Source organism: Pseudonaja textilis, chromosome 3 (assembly GCF_049901715.1).
Source record: "Pseudonaja textilis isolate UNSWEBS1 chromosome 3, rPseTex1.2, whole genome shotgun sequence".
In the NCBI taxonomy this organism is placed as follows: domain Eukaryota; kingdom Metazoa; phylum Chordata; class Lepidosauria; order Squamata; family Elapidae; genus Pseudonaja; species Pseudonaja textilis.
The window spans coordinates 74,432,799-74,457,972 of NC_141992.1; the positions used below are offsets into that span (position 1 = coordinate 74,432,799).

Here is a 25,174-nt window from a genome sequence, read left to right on the forward strand (position 1 = left end):
GCTGTGGATTGGCCACGCCTTGCTATATAGTACCTACATCATGCTCTGTGTTCAAAGAAGCGTCCATTGGCCGGTTATTTGGGTTGAGATACCTGGTTGGTTCAAACTGACCGAAATTACCTCGCACCGATTTTATAGCCTTGGAGAAACATGCTGATTGTTTAATTGCATCTCTGTTCGGTGGCCCATCGGTGGCAGATGCGATGCCTGGGCTCGCCCCTGATGGAGGGACAAGAAGTATAGCTTTCAAACGCATAAAAAGTCTGTAGAGATTCTCAGTCTTCCAGGTCATGGTTGTGCCAAAGGTGCTTTTTCAGGAGGCAACTGGACTTTGTTGTTTTCTCTGGAGACGTTTTGCTTCTCATCCAAGAAACTTTTTCAGCTCTGACTGGATGGTGGGGAATGGAAGGATTTATATTCCTTGCAGACAGCTGATCATTTGCATCCTTTTAGAGGGTTGTTGAAGCATTTGGAGGTTTATCCAAGATAAACAAGATACCTCCAAGATACAGATAAACCTGCAAGTGCTTCAAGGACCCTCTAAAAGAGTGCAAATGACCAGCTGTCTGCAAGGAATATAAATCCTTCCTTTCTCCACTATCCTGTCACAGCTGAAGAAGCTTCTTGGATGAGAAGTTAAATATCTTCAAAAAAACAAAACAAAACAAGAAAGTCCAGTTGTCTCCTGAGAAAGCACATTTGGGACTTTCAAATGCATATTCAGTTCTTCCTCTGCATAACAGTTTAGGCTAAAAAGAGATTGCGTACTCTCCTTCCTGCATGGTACTAAAGATAGTTTGAAAGAAAGTGTGTGTACAAATACCACACTTGTTCCTTCTGGTAATCACACTTTACAGATGTGTGCTTTGTGGAGCTTTTTAATTGGGGGATGGTGGGAACCTGCTGAAAGTGAACTGGAATGTGTCCAGATTGTCTTAATAACTTGTGAAGAATAAAAATAATTTAACATCTGCTACATTTGGATATAGAATGGATAAAAACCAGTCTTTTAACCAACTTAATCAATGTTGTCAATATTTAAACCTGGTGATTTCTATTGATATATTTTTATACCCTGTTTACTATTCAGTCACTCATAAATTGTTGTGTTTTAATTAAACTGTCTTTGTTTCCTTTCCTTTCCTTACACTGTAACAATTGAGCATTTTACCCATGTACATATATTCACATATACATCCCATTAAGTTCCATAGTTCAATTTCCAAATTATTACATGTAAATTTCAGACTTAATCTGTATTGGTAAATTCTGGACTTTTTATTTAAATTTTGAAAGTTAAAAATTGCCATTCCAGAGAAGGCTTTTTATTCTATAGTTTTCTGTAAGTGAATATAGATCATGTTCTCCTCTAGATCGATATGTATCAAAGAAAACTAGACTACAGAATTTTGCACTTCCCGGCTTCGATTTACTGGAAAACAAAGTTGCTAGGTTATCTTTTTTTATTGTCCATTATGGCATAATACTCTTCAACTCTTTAGATTAACTTTTTATCTTTTCTGGATATACTTCAAATGAACACATAAGATTAACTTATACGGATATTTTCATATAGTTCATTCCTCAACAATGGCAGGACACACACAAAAAGTGATGTGTAACCCTAAAATAAATTTTAAAAATGGTTTAAACACCCCTCTTACAATAAAGGGAAGTAAATTCAGATCTCACCTCTGCAGATTTTGTGCTGCCACTTGAACCACCATGGACTTCAACCCCCCACCTCCCATTGTTAATTCTCCCATCAAAAGGTTGCCCCTTTCGTGTTTATAAGAAATTTTTGGTGCATGAAAAGCCATGATTCTGATCTTCACAAGAAAAGACTAAGGAGGAACATGCATTGCAAGATGAGATCTAATTAGACAACCCGTAACCCACTGAGTCATCCTTTCAGAGGTATTTCCTTACATAAACAGAGAAACTGAAAGTCCATGGGCAAATTGCTATTGTTTTTGGTTTAGAACCAAGCAACAGCAATCTGCCTGTGGTCATTCTGTTTATTTAAGTAAGGAAATATCTTTGAAAGGATAACCCAGTGGATCACGGGTTGTCTGGTTGGATCTTTTTAGCCTTTTGTTTATGACTTCTCTCTCACACATCCTGACATTTAGTGTTATCTCTTGATCATGACTCCCCCCTCTCTTTTCACATGGGGTAATTATGCTGACAATATTTATATTTTAAAAAAACACACACACAGTGCTGCACATTGGCATTCTCAACTCAGAACAGTTTAGAATCCCTGCCGACTTCTCCACTGAATTGTACGAAGCTGTCAGAGAAAGTTTAAAATTAGGATCATGTAACTTTCTGAGGGCTAAAGCAAGTCCAATCTATCTGATCTCTGATAGCCAAAGGAAGGGGTGTTTTCGTCAATTTCAGGTAGGAAAAACTGAAGCAGGATGGACAAAAACTAAGGTATACTGGCTGATATGTTTGATTGACACTAGATAAGTGCAGTTTCTACTCCATCTGCAGCCCCTTACAGGGTTGTTCTGAATAAATATAGGAGGATGAAGCACTATGTATGTGCCCTGAGTCCCTGAACAAAGATGGTATATAAATACATGTATATGTTTGTGTGCCAGAGAAGGGGCATATAAAGCAATAAAAAATATCTAGGCCTTTCTTCATGCACCTTAAAATTGTTGCTTCTTTAAGAACCCACATGATAAGTTAATTCTTTCCAGTTGGGTGAGGGAAGGAAGGAGGGGGGGATTGCAAGACTGGCTGGGAAAGTTCACATTGAACATTGAAAAATCATGTGACTGCAGCAATAGCCAGTAACATTAAAGTAGTCACAACATTCCCAAATAATGGGAATGTTCCTTGGGAATAATTGGTCTTGGATTTTAGACATATTCTGTACATTAGCCCATCTGAGTTACATTGGTTGAAAAATTGCTGCCTTATGATGCACTGTTTCACCCAGTTAAAGGTCATGACAACAAGAGTTTTATACGTGTTGTATACTTGGATCCAAGTTACAGGACTGGAATTTTCATCTGACCTAAGGCAAAAGCAGAACCAAAAAGAAATGTTCATTTCTTTCTTTGTGGATGAGTTCTGAAGTAGAACAGCAGGGTCAATAATGTTCAGCTTCATTGACTGCAAAGATGCATGGCTGCTAAATTTATTTTGGCTCCATAAACAGAAATTGAGAAGGTTTTGTGTTGTGGTGAGAAACAGAGGCAAGAGTCTATAAAGGAGCATATTACATCTATTTTAAGTAATACATATCCACTCTGAAATGATAGGAAAAATGCTTATTGGTGCATTCTTATGAAGAAAGTTAGCACCCACCCCTCTTAGAAGAATGAAATATTTTAGGAAATATTAAAAAGGCAGAATATTATATTTCCTCGGATGAGAAATTGAGAAACATGCTCTTGGAGACAGAAATTCAGCCCCAGTTCCCTGCTCCCAGCAGATATTTTTGTGCTAGCTTATCTACAAGACAAAAGATTGGACCAGCCTATCCACAAGACAACTAGACCTTAAACCTCAGGCTGATGGGATTAAGACATGACCCTCAGGACATTAGGATTAGCCCTCTACCCATCTAGCAGCAGAGCTTACCACATGGCACAACCAAGCCCCTACATTACATCACTCAGCAGAGTTCAACCAAACTTCTCAAACTCCTAGGATTTACACATGACCGCTACAGCAACCAATAGGATACATGCCTTTGCCAAAGGAACAGGAAACTCAGAGTCAAAGCCTAAGAGAGGGTATAAATAACACTCACTCTCCAATCCATGTGGTCAGTTACCCAGGACTTCAAACCCACATGGTCCTGTTCACCATTAAACCATCCTTCCAAGCAGCCTCCATGTTTCCAGTGTCTTTCTCCCCACTTGGAACTGAACCCAGATGGACATTCTTCCAACACTTGTTTCTGAAATAGTGTCATTATTGGCTTTCCTTTCAAATGTAATAAGTTTTAAAAGAAACCATTTTGCCAAAACGTGTACCTAAACATGTATAATAAAAAGTATATAGGCCTGCTGGATGCTGCCTGACCATCCCCCCACCCCCCCTGCCCTCAACTGACTGGCCTTAAAAGCTACTTTAACTACAGAGACTCTATATGGGGTACACTCCAACCCTAACAATCATTTAACAATATATACATAAGGCAACCATAAACTGCTGGGGTCCAAATCTACTTTAGTTTCTGAAGACCTCTTGAATCAACCAGGTGTTAGTAGCCTTCCTGAACTGTAAAAGGTTGGGAGCTGTTCTAATCCTAGAAGTATTCCAGAAGAATGGAGTTGTTACAAAGAACTCACATTTTCTTTAGGAAGTGTTACCAATGTATCATTTTAAATGTATGCTTTCAGTAACTAAGACATTCTTTTATTCAAATAACCCATTGTTGGATGCTGTTTGAATATTCAGGAGAACTCTCTTGCTACTACGCTCCTCTAGGATGAAACCTTTTCCATGCATACACTCTGATATCTTCATGAAGTGATGGAGTTGCCACCACAGTTGACAAGCTGATCCAGTTAACATTTAGGTCAACTGTTGATTCAGAAGAGATCTCCCATATCAGTCTTGCAGTGTTTCCCTTGGAGCTATCAAATGGGCAGTTTCCTATTGACAGAATGCTGAATCACTTTGCTGACACCAAAAATTCAGGTCAACAGTGTGACCTTCCTCACATGGTCATCCACCAACAATTCAGGTTAACAGTATGACTTTCCTCATAAGTTTGATTCATTTTTCCTGCAAACATAGAAATACTGTAAATTGCTGTTGCAATATTAGCACTTTAAAGAAAATTAAATTATATTTTACAATTTGGATCCATACTTAATAAATGAAATGTGATTCAGTAATTCTAACAAGATTAGATAGAACAAAAATGTTATTTCAACCTTTATTGTAAGAAATATTTCTTTAATGAGCTTTTTATTAGTTATGTCAGTTTGAAATTTCATATTGCTACAAAAAACAAGCTTTTAAAATTAAAATAGTGCAATACAAAAACAATAATATCTAAAAAATATAGTGCTTATACAATGAAGAATGAAAACCTAAATACATGACAATGATTAAGATAACTTGACCATGACAAAACAACAACCCTGGAGGATTCAATTAACAAGTAGTATTTTCTGACAAATGAATTTTATTTTTAAATCAGAAGTATATTTCACATATGTTAAAGTTTGTACCTATTGAGTCTCTAAAACTGGATATTCTATTTTTTTACTCCAGAATTGAAATACAAAACTTATAGTAGATTTCCTTTTTCTTTTTAATTTCTTATAACCGTTAATTTTTGCTTTTCAACACATACAATTCTATTGCTCTCCATTTTGGGGGGGGGAGGTTTTTGAAGCACTCCTATCTTAAAATAGTAAAATATTTTAAATTATATGTTGATAGTTTGCAGAATATAGTTTAGATAAACAGCCATGATATGTTTCAGGAACGTTCTTAATGGGGCAATAAAAGTTAATTAGCACTGTAATTAGAGGTATTTATTATCCCCAAAATAATATACTTTTTCCATTGCAGTATTCATATAACTGTCATTCTGACTATAATGGACTGTAGGAATAATCTTGATGAGGAGAAAGAACATCAACCAAAGCATAAACCTTCTGTAAACTGCGTATGTGAGGGATCTAGGTTGCGTTGTCTTCCTCCACCTCTTTCTCCACCAGTTGGTGGAAAATTTATCTTCCACAAAACTGGTCCCTGGTGCCAAAAAGTTTGGCGATTGCTGCATTAAATGACTGTCATAAGTCAAGGACTACCTATATTCATAATTTCTAGACTAATCAACCTCAAACTGCATATCAATTTTAAAACTGTTAATAAACATAATGGTTGTACCCCATGCTGTATTTGAGTAGTCACTATTATAGGTTTCCCTTATTCTAGGCTTCAAATGTATTGTTTGATGCTTAATGCTGTTATTTTTCCAACTTGTTGCGGATTGGTCCTTTAATTTATTTTTTATTGGAATCCATTTACATCACAACTGACTGTTTGAAGTACTGGATTGTCAGACAGCCATTTATTACTGTAGTAAGCATATAAAATTGTTGATAAAAAATAGCTTAAAATATAAGATGGAAATTTTTTTTGGCTTAGGCTACTGTATACCCATCTCTCACCACTCAAACCCTGGGAAGAAAACACGAAAGTAGCTTGTAAACTCATGGCTATTACTCATTAGAAAAGCACAATGCATGTTAAAATTCCAGAGCAGAAAAGGGGTTTGCAAATATTTTGATCTTATAGCTTCAAGAGTGAAACAGAACATATATTTAAGTATCTAATTTCTTTCAAATATAGGTACCAAAATACAAATCTTTCTGTGAATATAAAGAGAGATATGAGTAGATCATAATTTTATGTTCATTCAGTTTTAATGAGATTACTTGTCTTGAAAGTTGTAAAAGATGATCTCTAATACTAGAAATCTGAAATGTAATAATTACAGGTACAAATATCTGTGGCAGATTGCCTCTTGTTTTCAATCTGTAACTGTCCATTTTTCTTGTTTAAAATCAGCTAGCAATGAAATTTCTTTCATGTATTGTTCAGCAGACCATACATATTAATTATTTTTTAATTACTTCTGAGTCCCCCCATACTCAGAAATTCAGTTTGTAAATGTGTAATGAGTTTTATCAATACATTGATCTTTTTCTTCTAAGGGTTGAATTACAATTTAATGCAAAATAACAATATGTATATATATACACCAAGCTTTGAAATCTGAACTCCCATGCTTTTTAAAAGATGTCCCTGGAGCCCATATATGCCAGATTCCATACTTGTAATTTATTATCCATCCGCTTAGAAATGGACTGAAGTTTGACCATTAACTCAACATTAGTTATTTAGTCTTGCTGAGACAGCAATACCTCAAGGGTTAATAGAGTTCTGTTTAATCCATTGCTTCCTACCCTTTATGCAGAATTTCAATAGAATAAATTCATCCAGAATTTTTTATTGGCTCAAGATGTCCAAAGAGGAGCCATCTTCTTCATTCTATGAGGCATATTGTAAAAGTAGCATTATCTCCAAGTTATTTAAGACAAGCTGAGAAAGTTTGGGCATAAATCACTCACCATTCAATTAACTGATATAAGCAATTACATCTACAGTGTTAGAGTTGGACAAAGAGAGGCAACTTCCTGAAAATCATCATGAGTAACCGGATCTAATATTAAGGTTTACTTAGCATATTTTACAATTCAACCTATTCTTTTTCTTTGAAGGATAAAAGCATGAGCAGTTTTTAACTGAAGCAATCAGATGTCAATTTCTTTTTTTTAATGTCAGTATATACTGTACCTGTTCCGGACTAGCAGGCTCATAAGCCTGCAACTCTGACTGGCCCGCGAATAGCAGATCGTGATTGGTCACCGCAGACTGATGCGATTGGCTAGTAAACAGGCTGCCGCGATTGGCTCTGCCAAGAGCGGCAAACTCAAATCGGTTTCATTGGCTGCCTAGCTGCAGCCAGCCCTATATAAGGGGCTGCTGCAGCCGGGATAGTTTGCTCAGATCTGAAGTCACTAATAAAGAGCTGTTGTTGTTATCTGAGTCTTGCCTCCGTTCTTGAACCATCCTCCCAGATCTAACAGTACCCATAATTCTTTCTTACAAAGGTACAGATTCTCATTTTAAGTTGCTGATTTCCCTGAAAGATGAACTACGTGAGACTTGGAAGCATCTACGTGTTTTGTGCTTGCCAATTACACACACAAGGTATTTATTGCAGTCATAAATCTGTAACATCAAGATGTTGCAAAGTGTAAAATTTCTGCTTAGGAAATGAAAACATGAAAGTATTCTTTCTGATAGACCAGAGTGACAAAACAGCTCCAGAAATGATCTAAGGCTGGTTAGATTTTTGTCCAAAATTCAGGCAAGAATTTTAAAGCAGCATACAGGCAGGGTCACAGCACAGTGGGCTTATGTGGGAAAGACTGTTTACCACAAAGTTCCAGTCAAGCTGCAGTTTCTTTTATATAATCTAAAACTACTTATTTATAAATAGCAAAAGCATTGCAAAAAACCCTTTTTGTTATTGTTGTTATTAATATTGATGGTTACCAAAAGAGTCATTGAACGACTAGAATTCTACTACAGGTAATGCCTGGGTTACAAGTGTTCCCTTAGTGAACATTTGAAGTTACATGATAAGCATCCCCTAGCATTTACGAACAAGTCCTGGAACTAAGAATCTTGCAGAATCATAGCAGCTGTTCGCCCTTATGAACAACCAGAGGCTCTGCAACATTTGTCCTGCATGTTGCCGGCCAAAATGGAGATTCGGAGGAATGGATCCACCCCTCCAATGGTCCATTTGGGCCTCCAGAGGCCTCTTTCATTTACCCAAGGAGAGCTCCATTTCCACCTGCAATGTGACAGGGCCTGAATGGACCATTGGAAAGGCGGATCACCCCTCAGGAGCTCCATTTTGGCCTGCAAAGTGCTGGACGAGTCCTGCACAGGCCTAAATGGAACTGCAGAGGGGCGCACAAGGCTGAGAGGCTGGGGAGGAGACTGCTTGCTAGATCTTCACAAGGTAAGTGACCCAGTGCAGCAGGCTGAGTGGGGAAGAAAGCAATTGTGGAGAGCATGAAGTATTTCAGTGCATTGGAGAGACCTTGGATGGTCTTAAGCAGGTGGCCTGTTCCATCACTACTCCTATGGCCAGGGGTGGGATTCACATTTCTTAACAACTGGTTCTGTGGGTGTGGCCTAATTTGGGGTGTGAAAATTGCTGTTCCTCTTTATCTGTATGGAACGAAAGGAGAAAAAGTCTTATCTCATTAAATATAATTAATAATTTGTGAGATAATTACAGATAACAGTAACAGTAGCTTTCTTCTTTCATTGCACTGTGAAACATTTGACATATTAGCATATTTTCCTATTATGTGGAACACTCTATCATATTTCTGACACACTTGAGCTAACATAGCTAATTTTTTCTGTTTGGTTCCATATTCCTACAGGATAAATTTTTTGAAAGATTAAAAAGCATCTGCTTTATTAGGAAACTGAGTTTTAATTAATTTTTTAAAAGTCTAGCTTCTATTTATTGGAACAATTAAACTATTACAACTGAATCCCTTCTTCTGTGAAAATGACATTATGATTTTCTTTTAGTAAACAAACAATTATTGCCAAATACCAACATTAAGTAATAGTTCATAAAATGGGTATAGAAATATAAAATATGAAAAAGCAAAGGATAATAAAACATGATGAAATAAGCACACAAAAGCCATCATAGGAAATTCAGGGCATATAAAAATAAGATGAAAATATAGTTAAAATGTATATCTTTGCAAAAATAATTATATATGTATACTTTGTAAATAGATATACTGTATGCATAATGTTTGTGTGTGTGTGAATAATGAATATATATGTAGTACGTCAAGCAAGCAAATAAAAATAGAAATAAATACAACAAAATAATGCAGTTAAAAGTTATATCTTTACAAAAAAATTTGTATGGATAAAATCTCTATACATATGAAAAGTATGAATGTGAAAAGAGACTCCCAAAGATGAAGAAACAGACAAAGTCAAATTGGATGTCAGAATAAATTGTGGAAACTGCCATGAAGAGAATAGAAGTCAAAGCCAAAAAAGATAAAAATTGCAGGAAGGAACTTAAGAAACTTTCAGTGACTTTCTTAGAAGAGGCATGAAGCAGTATTATAATGACCTCTGTAAAGACACTGAAGACATGAACAGACATGGAAAAACAAAGAAAGTCTTCCAAAACATCTCTTAACTCAGAAGGAGATTCTAACCTCAAATTGGTATGTTAGCAGCTATAGGATAATCAGGAACAAGATGGACAAATTCAGTTACAAGGCAAATGGTGCACTGTTAAAAGATTTGAAGGACCAGGTTAGAGACATATCATCATATAGAACAGCAGTTTTCAATCTTTGCAGCTTGGCAACCTGGCTGGTGGAGGAGGGGAACCTGACTGTGTGAGTGGCGGGCTAGTTTGCAGCTTGACTTGCACAAGTGGTAGGCTGGTACACGCACACATGCCACGGAGATCAACTTGCAGCTGCCTGCGGGTGCGTGCTGGCCCACCACTTGTGTGAGTCAAGCTGCACATATGTGCATGTGTGCCGGCCCGCTTCTCATGCGGCCGGGTTCTGAATAGGCCACAGCCCGATAGTGAGCCATGCCCCAGGGGATCCCTGATGCAGAAAATGCAACTGCTAAGAGTCGATACTGACTTGCAATCAATCAATTCATCAATCAATCAATCACAATTCAGGTTAGAAGCTGCACAGAATCATAACTCATTAAGTTTGGATCAGATCCAATGCCTTTGGCTCCTATGCTAAAAGTGACTTCCGAATGTCTTTGTAATAAATTATGCCAGTTGCTGGAGGTTTGCAAAACTTGCCAGGTGGATAATTCGATCAAGATCCAAATACTACAAAGTTATTATATATTTAACTAAAATAAATTTGTTTTTAATAGAAGATAGATTATATATTTTCCCTTGTTACATCCTCTTTAATAATGTTTATATTTTTCTATCATATGAGATAAGGTCATTTAGATTTTGGATTGAATAGCAACTTATGAATAAATCTGAGCCATTTTTCTGGGTTTATGGGCTGTTAGTTCTTCTATTTTATCTTCATGTCAAATTATTCCAAAACTAGAAATTTTTAATGTATCTACGAGCACTATACAACCTCTAGTTAATTTCAAGAAGCAGGGCTTTGCCATAGTTGACATACTAATAATTTAACTCAAATTTGGAAGCAACGACCATTTAACTTCGTAATTCCCCGCAAAATTTTGTGGAGTTCACTTCTTTTTTCCACAGCTTCTTAATTTCTCTTGCTTAAGTAGAACCTCTTATTTCTCCAGTCATTACTTTTAATAATGTTTTCCATGTCATGGGTCCTCTCAAGACTCTTAAGAACCAAGCAGAGTAGAATGCTCTGTTACATGGTCACATGCATTTTCTTCTTACTGCACCATATCACAATATTTTTTTCTTTCATTTTTAAAGCATCTATTAATATTTAGATTATATTTTTACTGATTAGTTTTATTTCTTTGAATTACAGGAAGTCCTTGATGTATGACCAGAATTGAGTCTGGAATTCTGATCAAAAGTTGTGGCAATCGTTATGCAAGTGACCATATCCCAAGTTTACGACTTTTTGGCAATATATGTTACATGTATGGGGCAGCCATTAAACTAATACAGAGATCATAAAGGAAATCCATTTTCCCCAATGGGCTTTTTTTTTTTTTGCTGGAAACTAGAAAGAAACAGTGGAAACCAGCAAAAAATGCCAAAAATTTCAATTATGTGATTGTGCGGTGCTGCAAATGGCAAAGTGTAACCACATGACTGGGGGGCGGGGTACAGCCATTGAAACTTCAAAATTTGAATCATAAGTAGCTCTGGGAAGGTTTGTCACTAACTTCAAATAACAGCTAAGCAACTGCTTGTTAAGTAAGAACTACCTGTAAAAGTACCTATCTGATTACTTAAATAATGACCCATCCTCTATGGATAGAAATTAAGACAATTGCTCTTATTATCTCTCTTCAGCAAAGACCCTGATTAGACAACAACAACAAAAATCGACAAAATTGTTTGGACAAAGTTTGGATAGCTATCTTTTTATACCATAAGGAAGATGTGGGTTTCTTCTTCTAGCTGACTTCAACACTGGCCAGAGAGTTCCCTTCTCACGTATTGTCTCTAGCATATCATTACTATAACACTTACTATAGGCTGAATTTTGTGTTAATGAACTTTATGTTAGTAATGTATTTTATATGTTATTAATGTACTTGCTCACATCAATCCATCCTAAGCTGAAAACATAGGAAATAAATGCACGTCTGTATCATTTCTGTTTTTTTTAACGATTTGTGTAGTTTTACAAATAAAGTAAAAGCTAAGCCAAGATTGGCAAACATGCTATACATATTTTATATTCCTGTATGTGCTGCCAGATAGAATGGCTTATTCTAAGGTATTTTGCAGTTAGAAAAAGCAGCTTGATTATCTAGATTGCGCCCCGCACCCCCCATTTTCCTTGTTTCTGATCATTCTGTTCTTGTTATATATATTCTCTGATGCATAGCACAACCTCTGTCTGAAAAACCAGACAATTCACGAAAAAGAAAATGAAGAGTTTGGGCACTGTAATGAGCTATCAAATTTGCATGGCTGTATGGTTTAAATTATTCATCAGTAAATGTGCTGTATTTTGTTTTGCAGACTTATTTTATAGTGTGAATCTAAACCTCCTGTACACAAACTATTACTTATTCTATTATGGAAATCTTTCATTTTGGCAATATTCCCTGAAAGAGATTGAGTGCTGTGCCCTCTAAATACAACACTTAAGAAGCAGCTAAAAGCATATTATATTAGCAAAACTTACAAAGTAGAAAATACATTGTTTCAGGGACATGAAAAATTAAGGTATATCCCAGGTGTACAAAGTTATTCATGATATATTCCTGTATAAAGTATTTTATCTGATAGAAATGAAGCTAAATTCATCTACTAACATGGTCATGGGCTATTTAACTGGCTTAAATATACAATAGATAGATAGATAGATAGATAGATAGATAGATAGATAGATAGATAGATAGACAGATAGATATAGAGATAGATATAGAGATAGAGATAGATAGATAGATAATTGTTTTGTGTCTTTTTGAAGAAAAACCAGGCTACAGGGGAAGGGTTGGCAGTATGAACATAGAATGAAGTTCCATCTTCAGTTGGTATGTTGTATATCAAATTGCATGGATATAACTGTGCATATGTAGACAAAAAATATAAACAGTGAAATTCAAAGCTCATGAAATGCAAACAGGAGTAATATGTTTATGATATTTCTGTGTGGTCTGTGTAAGTATAAATGGCCTAAATCAATATTAAATTCCCAATTCTACAAATTCTGCTGTAATGTCCTTAAAATCTATGTTTCAGAAATGTATATATCAGAAATTGTTTGAACAGAATACTTTTTCAGCTAAATAGTATGTGAATTTTTAAAAAAAGACATGTAAAATGTATCTGGCAAGCAGTTTAAATACAAGAAATGTAAGATTTTCCTGAAATCTAAATATTTAGTTTTCTTTGTGTTAGATCTGGGAGGATAGGTTCAATGACGGAGACAAGACTCAGATAGCAACAACAGCTCTTTATTAGTGACATCAGATCTGAGCGAGCTATCCCAGCCACAACAGCCCCTTATATAGGGCTGGCTGCGGCTAGGCAGCCAATGACGGTGATTTGAGTTTGCCACGCTTGGTTGGACCAATCGCGGCAGCCCGTTTACTAGCCAATCGGATCAGTCTGAGGTGACCAATCACGATCTGCTATCAGCGGGCCAATCAGAGTTGCAGGCTTTTGAGCCTGCTAGTCCGGAACACTTTGTACATACTATTTTATTTACAATTATTCTAATCTGCATTACAAATATTTTTGATCATTCAGTAGTCTTCATCTTCAAAGTGGTTTGATAAATTAACTACTTTGCAAAATGCAGCGAGCTATTCAAAATGTTATTTGCTGTTTGGTCAAAATAATTATAATAGCATAAATGGAAATGATTAACAACAACTGACGGACACCATACTTTATATTCTTTTTTCATGTAAAAAACTGTGGGACACACATGACTTTCATACTGTTGTGTGTTTCAGGATAAGCTGGGTCAAGCAAAGTCCAGGAAAAAGAGTAATACACAAAAGAATAATATGAAGTAAGTTAAAAGAAAATATAACTAAATCTGGTTTACACCAACTCAGTTTATTGTATCTTTCTGTACCTTTCTCTCCTTATAAACACACTTGATTCTACCACATCTGTGCATTAATCCATACATTGTACAGTATTTTGCTCTTTAAATGTTTTACATGTCTCTTTTTTCAGAATCTACCCAAATCCACTCAACAATGGCTTTCTTATTTTTCCTTTCTTCTCAAGCCGTTCTCTTTGACTTTATATGTTTGTTTTAATTCATTTGTTCTCTCTATATATGTGATGGCGAACCTATGGCACATGTGCTATAGATGGCACACAGAGCCACTTGTGCTGGCACATGAGCTGCAGGCAAACTTACCTCACAGCACATGTGCGTACCTCACAGCTGATTTTTGGCCTGTTTCAGGCCTTTTTTGGCCACCCAGAGGCTTGAGGAAAGCCTTTGTGGGCTGAAAAATAGGCCCGTTTCATCACTTCCTGTATTTCCGGAAATACCAGAAGTGATGAAATGTGCCTATTTTTTGAACTGCAAAGGCTATAGAAATTTTCCTCCAGCCTCTGGGAGGCCAAAAAAGGCCTCAAATGAACCGAAAATCAGCTGGGAGGCGCAGTGCAGGTAAGGGGGTGGGGGGGGATTGTGCACATATGCGCAGGGGGAGTGGGGGGAGCATGCACATTGCCTTCTGGGGGTGCTGGCACGCGAGTGCGCACGTGTGCACAATTTTTGGCACAGGAGTCCAAAAAGGTTAGCCACCACTGCGCTATATGACCAAGCCATCTCAGTGTTCTTCTTTCAGACATTCATCTACATTCATTTATCAACTATTCTTTCTTTTATGCTTTATTCCACATACTACTTAAGTAATCCATTCTGACTGAATTCAAATTTCTCTTGGAAATTGATACATTTTTGCCTGCCACCCTCCAACTAAGAGGCATATACAATGTACTCAGTGGTGGGATTCAAATAATTTAACAACCGGTTCTCTGTGATGAATGGGGATTGACCATCCCCGAAACCCCACCCTGCTGCTGCTGAAGTGGACCCTGGGCACTGCTTTGCAAGGGAGAAACACGAAACGAAGCGACCGGCCTAAGACAAGGAGAAGGCTGCTTTCTCTCTTTCCCTGCTTCTCCTCCTTCCCTCACATCCGCTGCTCCATTTCCTGTTTCTCCATTGCAGCACAGTGCCCAGGATCTACTTTGACCCTCCTCAAAACCCTAATTCTTTGCCTGTCTACTAAGTGGGCTTTACCCAGCATGTACGTACTGCACTGTGTAGTATGCAGTCCCATTTGACAAGAAAACCAGAAGTTATCCTTTTTTGGGAGGACCGCAGGCAACAGAAATGAGAACCAGAGAAAAACCACCTTCCTAGCAAGATAAAGGAGCAGCCTCTACTGTGTGAATAATGTGGGCTAATAGAAAGTATCGGAGCCCGGGCATTTTTTGGGTCCTTTTATTGAGCACAGCTGCTTGGACCTTTTAGGAAGGCATGTTGCTGCAGCTGTTGGCCAAACACAAGGGATAAACCCTTGGGCAGGAGCGGAATCTCATCCCAGCTAGCTCTGAGGGGTTCACAGGGGCAGCAGCGCCCCTTCCAGCCATCCTTCCCGTACTGTTGCCTTTATCCATCGTCTTAGGAGAAATGGGGTTTGGCGGGCTTGAGTCCTACCGCAGGCCAACTGGAAATCAGCTGCATGGGAACACATGGGGATGACCAGGGCTCAGGAAGATCTGACGCGATGCCTGACACTAAACCCCAAGCAAAGAAGGTTCTCTGCAACATTGTGCATGCTTGGGTTTCTGGTGCATGCCCAAGAGAGCACTTGCTGAGCCATGCTTTGCTTGCTAACCCTAAAACCTTGCAGCTGCTTCTCAAACAAATATGGTTCAAAGCGTGTACAAAGGCTACTGGCGAAGCCCCTGCACTGACCTACCTTTTTCCTCCTTTTCCCCCCTCTCCTTATACTTTCCTATTTAATTTAGTAACTTCTCCCTCAACCCCCTTCCCGTGATCTGATACTGCTTCTTCTGCAGCCATGTGAATGCACGCTAGTCTGGCCATTCAGGAGCCAGTTTGCCGAACTCTACAAAAAAACATTGTGTTAAAAGACAAACTTTCTTTAAATTTATTTAGGCATTTTTGACTATTTGTTTGTGGCTTGATTTGCTGCCATATCCCCAACATCTTCATAAAGATAACAGCCCAGATGAGTTAAATCAGAACATAAACATCCATTTGGTGGAAATTCTATAGCTGCATTAAGAAGGGAAAAACTTCTGCAGCTCGTAAATCTCCCAAGCCCAGAAATTTTTCCCATTGTTTAAATGGATGCCCTGCAAATAAAAAAATAAACATCGTAAAAAGCAACTTAAGGCAAAATGTATTTTCCTTTGTGTCTAGGGATTACAAAACTTGTCACTTAATTTTGTTGCTCATGTATTGTAGATGAAGATAAATATATCATTTTTTATTTCGTACTGGTTTAGCTGCTGCAAACAAGCAGCATAAACTGAATTATCTAAATTCCAAATATTAGTCTTAATAATGTTGAGGAAACTTCTAGAATTTTAAAAATATATCATTGAAGGAAAAAAATAGGTAAAAAAAACTTGTGACAGAAAATAGTAGGTTTCTAAAATTTCTTACATGGCAAATGTTCTTACAATTCCCAAAATTTCAAAGCTTTTACAATCCTCATATTATTCTTTGTGGATAGAATCTAAACTTGAAAAAAACTATATATATACTGTATTTATCAGTGCAGAAGATGTCAACATACACATATTAAAATATAGATCAAATAACAGTAGGAAAGCTCTCTAATATAAAATGACTGGATTGAGTTGATGTGGGGCACAAAAATGTATTATTGGAAAACTTCATTTTGCTCATTATTTATAAATCTAAACTTATTATTGACTGTCCTTGAATTTTAAAATTAAGCAGTTCTCTGTAAAAACATTGATCTATCGATTGATTATATGCCACCAAGTCAGTCTCAGCCTTTAGTGAATATATAGAGAGATTGAGAGAAGACAATCTGACCTTAACTAGGTCCTTCAAGTCTTCCAATCTTTCTTCCACTTTTTCTATCATTAGTGCCTTCTCCAGAAAACTAGCTCTTCACATAATGAGCCCAAAGTAGGATAATTTGAGCCTGGTCATTTGTTCCTTGAAAGATAACTCTGAGCTGAATTGTTCAATAATTCTTTGTTTTCTTGGCAGCTCATGACATTTTCAGGAACTTGCTCCAATATCAAAGCTTCAATATATTTCCTACTTTTCCCATTCAAAGTAACTTTTGGTTCTATAAATTATCACAGAGAGTACCGTTGGTTGCACTATTCTGATCTTTGTAGATATAGACACAACACAGTTTTTGAACATCTTTTCCATGCTCTTCATCGCTGTTTTACCAGGTGTTAGTCTATGGCATTATTCTTGACCGCTTTTTTACTGTTGATGGTTCCTCTTAAAAACCAGAAGCTTTCCCCCACTTTCATATCATCACTGCCAATTCTAAGGTTCTATCTGATGTCATTAGCACAATCTTTTTTCTCTCTCTCTTCTATTCTGCCTGAAACTCTTATTGAATTCCTTTCTGTCTTTTTTGTCTTTGGCCTTATTGGCCTTCTTTGGCATTTTCTTTTCATCCTTAACAACTTCTTTAAGTTCATTACACAGTTGTTCTGGTTCTCTATCAATAAGGCTCAGGGCTTCAACACACACACACACACTCACACATATTCACACACACACACACATATATATATTATGTGAAATGTGTGTGTGTGTGTGTGTGTGTGTATGTGTATGTGCACAAACAGATTCCCCCTGATACCTCCAGCTCAAATACACCCCAACCAGGCACCCAGATGAAATCTAGCTTCCTAATAAATGATAGCCATCCATTTACTCGGAGCCAACTTGCACTAAAAGCCTCCAATACAGGAACACAATGTTGCCAGCCAATCAAGACCAAAAAAGCCACAAAACGGAAAGAAGATATTAGAAACACCAGTCAAGCAGAACACAGCAAACTCCAAGACCAATAAACACAGACCAAGACTCCCAACCAATCAGGATGAAGAAAAAACCATTCTGACACAGCCAGAATAGGCTAGCCTATTAGGCTAAATTAGGCTAGCCCTTAATTTAAAACTGAAACAACTGTAAAAGTCTGACTTACAGATGAACACAATACAGAAGCCTGATGATGGCAGATGAAATTCTGCTGAAACATTGTTACAACCTTAAGAGCACAACTATGACGTGGGAAAATACCCGAACAAAGCTGAACACTATGCATACATACATACATATTTGTTTTCTGAGGTTTTCGCGGGAATTGTATGTGGATCTTTAGTTATTCGGGTTTTCTCCCACGTAAAATTGGAAGTATCTAGACGACGTTTCGATGAAGTCTCATTCATAATCTTCAGGCTTGTGTCTTTGGCTTTGTGCTTCTTGGAGTAATGTGAGCTTGCAGCTGCTTCTTCCTTTTAACTGCTAGTGGGAGTGTGACTTGATTGGGTGGGGGCTTGGCTGTGTTCTGATTGGCTGGGGGTGTGTTCTGTTCAGGTGGGGGCTTGGTTGTGCTCAGGTTAGTCTTAGCTGCTGGGTGATTTGAGCTGGTGAGCTGCGATCCTGTTGTTTGGCTTCACATTCGTGGTCATGCCACATCTTCGTGGTGGGCATCCATTCGCTTCATGTATGGGTCAGAGGGGTTTGAAGCAGGTAGTGATGCAGCTGCGGTATGGCTTCTGTTCCGTGGTCATGTCTCATCTTCTGTGTGGGTGTGAGTCTGCATTCTACGTGGAAGTGTGGTGGTAGCATCTTGTGTGGTCCTCGTGGGTGTGGGTCTGGTGTCATTCTTCATGTTAGGTACTCATTTGTTAATGAGGGCGGGTTTCCAAATGGCTGGTAGGTGGGAGGTATCATCTCGTTTATTCATGCTGTGTGGGCGTTTTTCTATTTCTATGGCTTTTCTGATTATTCTGTTGGTGAAGTGTTTGGTTTTGGCAATAGTTCTGGTATTTTTAAAGTCAATCTCATGTCCTGTGGCTTTGAGGTGTTGGACCAGGGAAGAGGTCGGTTCTTCTTTTTTGATTGAGTTCTTGTGTTCTTCAATGCATGCACTTATTCTTCTGTTAGTTTGTCTGATGTATGTGGTGGGGCAGGCGGTGCAAGGGATTTCGTATACTCCTTGGTTTTCCAAGTTGATTTTGTCTTTAGGATTTCTTAGGATGATGGATATTTTTCTGTTTGTGCAGAATGCTGTTTTAATGTTGTGTTTTTGGAGGATCTTGCTGATTTTGCCTGTAGTGCCTTTTATATGGGAGGAGGGCTTTGATGATGAATGAGACTTCATCAAAATGTTGCCTAGATGCTTCCAATTTTAGGCAGGAGAAAACCCGAATAACCAAAGATCCACATACATATACATATGCATATACATATACATATGCATATGCATATACATATACATATGTGTGTGTGTGTGTTTTCTGAGGTTTTCGCAGGGACTCTGAGAAGCACAAAGCCAAAGACACAAGCCTGAAGATGATGAATGAGACTTCATCGAAACATCGCCTAGATACTTTCAATTTTACGTGGAAGAAAACCCGAATAAGCAAATATATATATATATATATATGTACGTACGTACGTATATGTATATGTATATGTATGTTTTCTTAAGTTTTCATGGATACTTACATGTATGGTATTCAGCTTTGTTCAGGTATTTTCCCACGTCATTATAGTTGTGCTTTTAAAGTTGTAGCAACGTTTCGGCAGAATCTCATCTGCCATCATCAGGCTTCTGTATTGTGTTCGTTTGATATATATATATATATATATTCAAGATTATATCATGGAAATTGATTTCCTTTCTTATTTAGTTTAATGTAGAACTTGCTTAAGTACTTCTCATGCTTCATTTTGGTATCCTAAGCCATGAAATCCAACTACATTTTCCTTTTTCGCAGGTATTTGTATGTGGATCTTTTTAATATTTCTAATGTTGGCATTCCAGCCTCTAATAACAAGCAACACATCTTATTTGCATGTTTTGTCAATTTCAAATTGAACTTGATGATAAAACTCATTAATCTTTTCTTCTGCATCAGTGGTTGGACAATAAACTTGAACGATCATTATATTAAAGGATGTCCACAAAGTCTAATTGATATAGTTTGGTCACTGATTGCATTGCGTTAGGTATTGTTCTTGCTATACTCATCCTAACTACAAAAGCAGCATTGTTCCTTCCTTCTTTTGTTTTTAGGTCTTAAAGTAGGTATATTCTGACTTAATTTGTCTAGTATCCTTTTCAATTCACTGAAGCCTAAAACGTTAAATTACAGATGATTCATTTCACTTTTCACTGTGTTGAGCTTTCCTATGCTCATGCCTCCTATGTTCCATGTTCCCACTGTAATTCTGCTTTTGCACCTTCAGATTTTCTTTTCCTGTAAGGCGAAATCAGCCACTAGATGTCCTGAAGGCTTTAAACTAACTATGTCATAAATACTATTAATACTCTGAAAGATCCTTAGCTCTTCCTCAGAACTACTGTATGTTGAGTACCATCAGCCCTGAAGGGCCCCTTATCCAGCCCCTGAGCATCGCCCTTACTTATCTTCTTCACTGTTAGTAATTGAAGCGACATATTCAGATACTTTTTGTCCAGAACATGGTACAAGATGGGGGAAGCTGAAGAAACTAAAGTAGTTCAGAATTTGCCTCTCTTAAGAGCTTACTTCCAAACAATGTCTCACAAATAGGATAAATAATTGCAGTTGACCTGTTCAACAAACGTTTGATAGTATCTATAAGCTTCTACTGTGTAACCTTCACCAAGACAAAAACAGACAAACATTGTTCCTGTCTAGGAGAAGAAATTGCTTTTGCTTTTGAAGGCAGAAATCTAGTACAGAATAGCAACAATTATATCTTGTTCTAAATTATTGGAAATCAAAATAAACAAATTAGAAAACATGGTAAATCTATTCTCAAGACTAATTTCTGTTTTGATCTTCAAAATGTAATGAAATCAGCTGCTTGCTCTATTTAGCATTAAGAGATTCCAATACAGCTTCACCCTAGAAGAAACTATTATTGCAGGGGGAACAATAACATACTGTTTATATTTTAAACCCATAGGATTGTAGGAGATACATTTAATATCATAATAAGACATAATATGCTATTTCCCCTTAAATTCTAACAGCAACCTGAGAAAAGAGAGCCACTCTCTATTGTAGAACACCAAACTAAGCATTCAGGTAATATTTTAGTAGTCTTAGAGAAATTTAGATTTAAATGCTTTAAATAGGACAATCAGGAGGAGCTATCTTGGAGAATTTACAAACTATCTGAAAGCTAATCTGGGTGCCATGAAACTGTGTAAACCCTTCTAGCTTGCTATAGTCCTTTGGCAGCTTTAAGATTGATTGTGGTTCTGATAGTGATACTAATCTCCTGGTAGTTTAAAAAAAATATTATTTTTTGTCTTGGGAGCTATTTATGAAAAATCTATTCCGATTCACTCCAACAACAGATATTTGATCCACTTCTGTAAAGTGGTCAAGGGGGAAAAAATCCATTTTCTCTTGAAGAGACTGGGAATTCCAACTGTATTTTAGTTTTCAGAACATCCATTATTGCAAATCAGCCTGGTTAGGTTACTATGAGTAATGACAAGAATCTTTAAATAAGTATACTGCAAGTTACTCTCTCTTTTATAATTCAAAACCCTGATTTCTCCAGGAAGGCATTAAATCTTTCCCCAACAGAATGCCATACAAAATAAAAAGCAGAGCTCTATGAACAACTGATAGCAACAAAATAGAAAAATGGATTTAATAAAGCAAGGAAGCAATTAATTTTAGCTGCCAAATGTACATCTTCTTTCCTTTTTAGACACTAAACCATGTCTAGAAATGTCTAGAAAGCCATATGCCAGCAATAATGGGAGAATGGTTCATATAAATTTTATGTGCATAGGAAAAACTTTGCTTTGCCTAATAAAGAGCCTGAAGCTCCAACCGGTTTCAGGAAAGGTTTACTGGTCAGCCTGCTAAAATTTATTAAAATATCCAGAACAGTGACTGACCCTCTTGTGCAGGGGTCGCCAACCTTTTGGACCTCAGGGACCACCCAACTCATAATTTTAAATCCCGCGGACCACTAATATGAATTTTGACTGACACTTTTTGCTGACATTGGTGGGAAAGTCGGTCCCATATTCCAGAGCTTCAGTAGTCACAGGACTGGCCCTTTGGTCATCCCAGAGCAGCTGCTCCTCCACCCAGGTGCACCGGCCTGCCATGGACTGAAGAAACTGCTCTGGGATGACCAGCGGGCCAGACTTGTGACTAATGCAGCTCTGGAATATGGGATTGACTTTCCCACCAATGTCAGCAAGCCACCCTGGGGCGGATTTTCCTCCCCTGCCATTGGTCTTATCTTCCAGTTCCAGCTCGCATGGCTCTACTCAAGGTAAGGTTTGCGCTCAGCCAGAGGGTGTGGGATAGCGAGTGTGTAGGCTATGTGGGCCTTGTGTTCCTGTGCAGCCTGGATGAATTGCTTTGTGGGGGGAGTGCTTGGGGGGGCATTTCTCTGCAGACCACCAAAATTTTCTCATGGACCACCAGTGTTCCCCGGCACACCAGTTGGTGACCTCTGCTCTTGTGGATTTTTAAAAAACTATATTGTGAGATGGGCTACAATTCTGACTTTATGTGGACACATTTAGTCTGAATTTCAAAATCCAGAGTACTATTATTTTTTTAAATTGTTAATAAGAGTAACTAAGACCACCCTATGTTGTACACTCAATTATACTACTAAACACAATCAATAATATCTATGATGGACATCTCTATTTAAAGTTGTGAGACTTAGTAAATAGACTGGCAGAGGAACAAGTCGACTTTACAGCCTGCTTCAGTATAATAAACCAGCTCCTAATATATTTAACTGAAGAAATAGATCAAAAAGTTAAACTCAGGTCTATATGCTGGTTTGGTTGTTATTTGTTTTGTTTTTGTTTTTGTTTCCTCAGATACAAAAAGTAAAATAAACCTAACAATTGATTGCCACTTATTCATTCTTGTTTACATACAAGTCATTTGTCATTAAACATGCCCTACATGAAATGGGTTAAACAAGGATGTATCCTTAGTCTACCTCTACATAACTTTTATGTTAACTTGATGGTTGAATGTTTAACCAAAAATGAAACTTCACCTAAAATTGCATACTGGGCACACAATTTTATAGGTACTGTTAGATGTTGATGACACAAGAATTCTTTCTTAGCTAATGGCAGGGGAAAAAGGCATAACAGACAGGTATAGTCCTCTATTTATGATCACAATTGAGTCCAAAATTTCTGTTTGTAAGTAAGACAGTTGTTAAGTGGGTTTTGCCCCATTTTTTAACCTTTCCTGACACAGTTGTTAAGTGACTCACTGCAGTTGTTAAATTAGTAACACAGTTGTTAAATGAATCTGGCTTCCCCGTTGACTTTGCTTGTCAAAAGATCCCAAAAAGTGATCACATGACCTTGGGACACTGCAACTGTCATAAATACATGCCAGTTGCCAAGCGTCTAAATTTTGATCAGATGACCATGGTTGAGGACTAACTGTACTCTAATTCTTTATATAAAGAATAATAATATTATAATATTAATAATAATATTAATAATAATATTAAGAAAGATTAAGCTTTAAATAATTGAGCAATTTTCTTCACTTGATACATGTGAAGCTTTATCAGCTATGATGTTCTGATGTCCCAAATAGAATTATAGTTTCATGTTATTAAAGCAGAAACTGGTACAGATCAACAGTGAGGCAGTTTTGGTTGCAGATTATGCATAATCAATCACATATTAAAGCTTCATACATACAGGGCTTATTAATGACAGTTTTACTGTGAATTATGAGCGCCGGTTTTAATTTGTTGCAAAGTTTTATCTGAACATACTTATCAGGGCAACAAATTGAATTTAATTGGTGGCAGTGTCTGCAGATGGTTAAGAAAATATTGGACCAATTTTGTTCCTGCTTGGACTATAATTGCTTGAAAATACAATATTTTGCTTCTTCGTACATAAAGTTCCTGTATTAGCATTATCAATTGGGCTATTTTACAGTGCTTTGCACAAAATATTTTTAAAGAACCTGAAGATTTCTTTTTCCTGATTCAATTCTCATATTTGTTCAAGAAAACTTGTGGGATACAATTTAACTCACTTCTTGCAGAAATAGCCTCAGTAGCTCTTTCCACCAAAGGGGAAAAAAAAAAACCATGCAAGCTCCCTAGGCTTCTGTTTTAGTAATGCAGTTTTCCAAAAAGGAAATAATTTGGTACCCACTATGATGGTGATTTGTGCTTCTTGGATATTTTCCACTTAGGACACCAGACAAAAAAAGCAGCAATAAATCTATTATAAGTTACTCAAAAGCTAGATTGGTCCAGCCAACAAACTGAAAGCAAGAAAGAGGCTTTGGTTTCTAAATCCTTAAATGTTGTGCCAACTGTTGTGCCCGTCCACAAAAAGGATTGGATTTTCTCTAGGTAGTCTTTTCTCAGATTGTGCAAGGTTGCTGTGCAAGAAAAGGAAACTGAGCTAGCAGATGGCTTATTCACTAACAACCAATACAGCTATAGAGGTATTGTCACCCATCTGCATTGCTCGGTGAGGCCACTGAGAGTTTGCTTATGGTTCACCACTTCGCTTTATTCTGCTATTGCCACAAAATGTTCGTACTGAGTCAGATATGGTATTCAGCAGGTTCTGACCAGTTCTGGAGAACCAGTAGCAGAAATTTGGAGTAGTTCGGAGAACTGGCAAATACCACCTCTGACTGGCCCCGCCCCCATCTATTCTCTGCCTCCTGAGTCCCAGCTGATCTGCTGGTTCTTCTTTTGTTCCCCTGCACAGGAGAACAGAGCTGGAAAGCAGGTTAGTGGGGTGGGGAGGGAATGGGATTTTGTAGTAACTTTCTCCTGGGAATGGGGAGGAAATTGGAGATTTTGCAGTATCCTTCCCCTGCCACGCCCACCAAGCCACACCACGCCCATCAAGCTACACCCGCAGAACCGGTAGTAAAAAAAATTGAATCCCACTACTGTACTGAGTGACCATCACAACAGCATTACAATATCAGCTTTGCAGTATAACCAGCCCTAATTTCATCTGTGACCTGAGATTTTCAGCTCATCAGATTAATGTAGCCATTATTCCAAAATTCTAGTTTTTAGACAGATTTCCTGACCCACAGACATGCAGTTGTATGAGATTTTTAACTCTTCAGCAAGACAGACATATTTGGTAGAGGTCAGGT

General features: G+C 37.5%; 1 long non-coding RNA gene across 1 annotated transcript in view; it reads right to left on the reverse strand.

Annotated features, from left to right (window-relative positions):
* Positions 1-4,603: 4,603 nt before the first annotated feature.
* The window catches only part of LOC148126166 (uncharacterized), an 82,165-nt gene continuing 61,594 nt past the window's right edge, over positions 4,604-25,174 (reverse strand). Inside the window, exon 5 of the long non-coding RNA XR_015742904.1 lies at positions 4,604-4,755. This is a non-coding gene — a long non-coding RNA (uncharacterized LOC148126166). The remainder of the gene's footprint in view (positions 4,756-25,174) is intronic.